We start from the raw sequence: 6,000 nt of genomic DNA, 5'->3' as shown, positions 1-6,000 counted from the left end.
TGTTGTGTCTCTGGGAACAGCAGTAAAATAACTAATATAACAAATAAACCCAGGTCTAAAGCTAACTTATTAACATGTATCTTAATTTGGTAAAGCTGTACATCAACAGGAGTATAAAAACGACAGTTTCTGGTTTTAGCTGAAGCTGTGAGACATGCAGACAGGCAGGTGCGGTGAAGCAACTTTAATGTGTAAAATGGCAAAAGAGGAGCAAGCTTACAGGCAGACAACAGGTCACGAAGGAGCAGGCACACAGAAACACTGAAATAAGTAGATGATGTGAAAAGTGATTGGGAAAAGGGGTTAGGGTTAATTTCTGGCTAGTTTTTTATTTTTCATCTTGGAAATCTGGTTATGAACTGCAACAACATACAACACAACCAAAATAGCTATTTTAGGCTATTTAATGATTTGACAACAAGAGCAGCTTTAGTAGGAACATTTTACTGACACATACATTATCAACATATTTGTGACTTGACGTATGTAAATGAACAAGATATTCTCATTCTGTTATATTACGTTTCCTTCGAAGTGTATTCACTGTTGTAAATAAGCTATATAGGTTCTACACATCATTTCTAGGAGACCAACCTTTTCATCTTACCCTCAAAAAGAAAACAAACAAATTTCCTTAGAAATTCTGAATTAATAAACATTTATATCACTGCACAATGTGCTTTGGCAACACAGTACCAAATTACAGTGCTGCTAATAAAACAAATTTGACTGTGAGAGAAAAACCTGCGGATTACGGTGACAGAGAATCAGGGAGAATTGGATGAAAGAGAGAGAGAGAGTGGGAGAGAGAGAGAGAGAGGGCGGGGGGGTCATGTATGAGTGAGAGAGACTGAGAGAGGGAGGGACTTAAAGGGAAAAAGAGCGAGAGAGCTGTGAGGATACACAGAGAAGAGAAAGGAAGAGAGGGAAAGGCAGAGCGTGGTTTTAGTTTAACAGGGTGAACTAACGGAGAGAAATCACCACGGACAGAGTTACATGAAATATTTGGACTTAATCTACTCAGCAGCAGCTCGGAGGCACACTGAGAGGCTTTTGTGAGGTAACTGCTCTGCTTTTCACTCCTAACACTGCTTATTGATGAGAAAATATACAAAAGGGGCACTGACTCCACAGCACAATTCCAAATGAAGTCTCTGTGATACTTGCCTGTCTCCTAATGATGGTTTCCTTCTTGTGTTCCCAAGTATCAAGGTTGTACCTTAAGTATTTAATGAGCGAGGTGGGACAGTAAGCTTGAGGGGGTTGGGGAGCTCCTAGGTCTCTTAAATCAATTAAAGAAGTGACAGCTACGGTAGAGGAGCCGCAACCAGGACATGTTGCGCATTCCTAAACAGGAAAGCCTGTGCACGTTCTGTGGAAGCACATGCCTGTGTTTTAAACCCTTAGATCAGTTTATAACTTGGTGAAAAAGTGAAAGTAAATGTTGCACTTATGCAACAGTGTTGCTTTAAAGATGCATTTACATATATTGTTATATTGTTCCCTTAAACGCACAGTCTGTAACTTCTGCCGCTATGTGGTCTCTCAATCAAAACAATAACCAAAGACAGTGTTGTGTGATGTCATGAAATAGCATGGGATCATGGGAGTTGTTGTCTTCACCCCCATTGCTGTAAGTTTCTCCCAGTTTGGATTCCTTCAGTGTCAGTCGGTCAGGAAGTTTTTACCTGGAGCTGAATTTACAGAGATGTCCTCCTCTCCAAAATAAACAGACCCGGGGATTATAACCGTCAAAAGCACTGAAAGCAGTTTCATATTTAAAGTTAGTGTTCAGCCGTTAAAACTGCTAATCTAACTGCTAACCCATGAACCAAACGTTCAGGATGTTTTTACAGGCACACCACATAGCCGCTAATCCACCAAGCAGGCAAGTCGCGGTTTCCTGCATTCCCCTTCTGTCTGTCATTCTTCACTGGTTTTTACCAGCAGCTGATCAGCAGAGGTGTCCTCTCCATAACAAACAGACCAGGGGGTTAAAAGAAACAATGAGTAAAGCAGTTTCACTTTTAAAATCAGTGACTTGCCCACACTCCTCTGTGGACACAGAACATCTCAGAGCTGATGCATGGACATCCACTCGTGGATGTGGATGGGACCTGAGAGTCATTTGCCTGACTGTTTGCTCTGATACCTTCAATCCAGATGTCCAATGACTAAAATCCTTCATCCCCATAATACATATAGTTGAAAACGACCAAGGTGTAAAAAGTGTATCTGAAAATGCCAAAATCTTAGCTGTCAAGGCAAGAAAAATAACAATTATAATAATAAAAATAAATAATTGAAATTTAAAATAAAAAAATGTAACCAAAACGCCTTGGGGATTTGACAGGTATTATGGAACTCAGTGATATTGTGACATTTAGCAGATGTTCATATGGGCTAAAGCTCCAGTAAAAAAGTAGCTTACTGAGGTATTTTCCGGGCAAAAGAAAAACAGAGGAGGTAAGGCATTCATGAGTGGCAATGAAGCATCTCTCTCCTCACTCTCTTAGAAACCAGGGTTATCTTAACTGTCCTTCGTTTCAGTAACTTCCTTTCATACCTAGCCTACTGTACTTACTTAGTTAGCTACACACTTATGGCTGACTAAAGAACTTGCCGACCATGACTATTGGCACACACTTCACTGGGACAACACACTGGTAGGCTACTTCAGTTAGACTGAGTCACATTACATACACTGGTTGCTGAGTGAAGCGCTGGAGACAGACTATTGAGGACTTGATTTAGCAACCGTTAAAAAATGTAGTTATAATAGTCACTGGAAAATAACTATTTACAACATTCAGAGTGTTTCTGAAAAGAGAATGACGTCATTTCTAAGAGGAGATTAACCTCCCTGTATGCTGTTTACAAAGGACACTTTTAGATGTGATGCAGTGGAGTGGAATCTGTCTTTATGGATATAAATCAGTGATAAGTGATGATGGGGAGGAAGTGACTGAAGAAATAAGTATCAATCAGTGTGTGAATTGAATTAACAAGGAACACAATAAACAATTTGGAGGCTCATTTGATTCTACAGTTTAATTAGAAACAAAAAAGTTCACAATACTATTGGAAAGTGATAGTGATCAACTGAAAACAAGCAAAGATGCAGCGCTTTAAATGATATGAGTTTTGTTTGATGATGTGTGTTTGTTTCAGATGTGTTTCCCTGTGCAATGTTTTGCACTGTCATTAATAGATTTTCTTTTCTAGTCCACTTGGGAGCAGAGCAAAAAGCTGAAACAAAACACCACCTCATGAAGTTGCAACACATCCAGTAGACACAGAGAAACATTGGCATTCATTTGTGCTTGCGTTTGTGTCCACTCCTGTGATGAAAGTCTCTCTCCTGCATCTTGCTGCTGGACATCTTCACCATTCACCTTCCTGGCTGAAGACATTTTAGGATTATTCTTCTGAACTGACAGTAAATATATCAAATGTGCAGTATGGAGGTGAAATATCTGAAAAAAAAAATGCTAAATGCACATGCATATTATGCTGCAATATCATAACTGATCTCCGAATGGTTGAAGCTAAGTGAAGAAGAGCTTGACACGCGCACTTTGCCTGTAGTTAATCACTAGTGAAAGATCCCAGGATTATCCTCAAACCTCCAAGAAAGGCTGCTTTCCTCTCTGCTTTACAAGCCCCAGCCTTTGTCAACAGGACACCGTCACAGAACAATAGACGCAGTGGCTGGATGTTAAGCTAGCTTTAAGAAACAATTCCTGCTGCCACCACAACCAAAATTACACAATGAATGCAAACAGACAACAGATCCTTTATGGGACAGAAAAGCTGTACTGCGATCATGGAATAAGGAGAGCTATCACTTCCACTTGACCATTGTTGTAACTGATGACTATTTTTAGCTTTAACTGGTCAAGCACTGCTTGCCTTGTTCGCCCTGATGGAATGCCACTGGTTTACAGTAATAGCTCTGTGTCTGTGGACTCCTGAGCTGAGCTGCTAAATGCACCACTGTGTTCACCAGCTTGCTGCTAAACTTTGTTTGACTGATGTTTGGTAGTGGGCAGGTTTTAGAGCAGTTCACCCAAAGGTTCTGAGAATATAATGTGTGCAAACCATGGATGCATAGTACAAACCTGAAGCAACACAATTCATTAAATCTACTCCAAATGCAACTAAATCAAACACACAGACATATCCACCCCTCTTCAACACCAAATCATTATCTGTCAGTTGTCAGTCAAATGAGTTATGCTGTCAAAGTTGTTTACATCAGATATACTGTTGGTGACATGCAGTAATAGCAACTCTTCTGGACAACAGAACCAGTCTTTTCAAGAAAAAGGAAATGTTGCCATGAATTAAGTGAGTTAAGCTTTGGGTTTCAACTTGAGTCCCGTTAATTTTTTTAGCCCATGTTTGTTTACATTTTGGAAAAGTAAGTGAACTGAATTTTGTTTTTTCAAGTGTGTCTACTGTTGGATGCACCTACTAGGGATTGACTGATTATTGACCTGGCCAATTGCATGCGATGTTCTGCATTTTCCGATTATCAGAATCTGTCTTTTTTTTTAACCGATGACCGATAAAATCAACTAATTTAAGTACTCGTAACTGTGGTTCTAATGCAGCCACCTGTCCCTGTCTGTAATCACTGTATGGTCTGGAGCAGCCCACAGCACCATGTGATTGTTTACATGTCATGAGTAATGGCCTATCAACCCTGAAGGCGACTGTGTACACAGACGGGCACAGACTGGAGCAGCTCCAGTTAGCAAGAAGAGCTGCACACTGGAGGTGAGGCAGCAGACATTGCTGAAGTTATAATAGACAATCACAAGTCTCTCCACTGAAGTTACAAAAACACCACACTCTTATGAACAAGTTTGTTGATCTAAGACACACCAAGCAAGAGAGGGAGAGGGAGAAGCCATCACTAACTGCTAAGCTAAAGTAACTAGCAGATCTGAATGGCACGTAAACAACTGCTGAAATTGTGAAAGCCACTAAAAGGAGCAGAGGGCTACGAATGCTGGAACTGAACTAGTGTATGTTTAAATGTGCAGTGGGTAGTTGATGAAGACAACAGTGACATTAACTGTGTTAAGATAGAGAAACAATAAATGTTACCAGCGACTGGAAATGAGACACTACACTTACCACAGCACGTGAACAGCCTCTCATCACTACTGTTACTGAAAAGAATTTTTTTCTCAAGTAGAAGTAAAATTTCTTGTGTAAAAAATGTACTCAGATAAAAGTACAAAGTAAGTCAGTTAAAATATATTCTGAACAAATGTGTTACTGCGTTACATTTTAAATGGGGAGAGGGGAGGAGTAAAACATCTTATTTGGTAATAATAATGATTATATGATAAAACTATTATTATTGAAGAGCATGTTTAGGCTACCAGGTGTATCAGTTTCCAGATGAGAACGGCGCCAGAAGCAGCCAGTTAATTCCAGTCAGCCACATTGCAGCCTGTGTATACAACTGATAACTGATATGCACTCAGTTGGCAATTTATTAGGAACATTTAGCTAAAACCGATGCAGTCTAATACAACATTCCTACAATAAATCCTCCTTCATGAAGGTTATAATATTCACTTTGTAATCAAATTGTTTTATACAGTTGATTCAACTGTGACCATTGTGCGCACTGGAAATTCATTTTCCTTTATATAGTGGTGGAATACAGTGGCCCTGCTTTGATTTAATTAACAGCACTTGGTAAGACTTACGTCCTCCTACATCAGATGAACCTGCTGTGAGTGGAGATTCCAGTCTCAGACATTGTAGATACTAAATGCATTATTTTATTTATGTGAAATGCTGTAGTTATGTGCAGTATGTGCATAAAGCATGAGTACCCACATTAAAGCCTTGTGTTTCAAAACAGTGGGCATTATATCGGTCCAGTGCTGCAACAGCCTCCACTCTGCCATACATGGACAAAATAAATCCCACATCAGGTTTTTTACAGTGCTTTCAACTATATCACTCACTCTACTC

General features: G+C 39.7%; 1 protein-coding gene across 1 annotated transcript in view; it reads left to right on the top strand.

The window, feature by feature from the left end:
* The first annotated feature begins 889 nt into the window (after positions 1 to 889).
* LOC139628980 (cadherin-12-like) overlaps positions 890 to 6,000 on the top strand; it is a 95,005-nt gene continuing 89,894 nt past the window's right edge. Inside the window, exon 1 of the mRNA XM_071491275.1 lies at positions 890 to 1,060. The gene's annotated coding sequence lies outside the window, so the exon portion shown is untranslated. The remainder of the gene's footprint in view (positions 1,061 to 6,000) is intronic.

This window comes from Trachinotus anak, unplaced genomic scaffold (genome assembly GCF_046630095.1).
Source record: "Trachinotus anak isolate AG129_WGS33_773 ecotype Australia unplaced genomic scaffold, CSIRO_AGI_Tana_v1 ptg000012l, whole genome shotgun sequence".
NCBI lineage: Eukaryota > Metazoa > Chordata > Actinopteri > Carangiformes > Carangidae > Trachinotus > Trachinotus anak.
The sequence above is the reverse complement of the archived record's forward strand: the minus strand, read 5'-3'. Positions and strand labels throughout refer to the sequence as shown.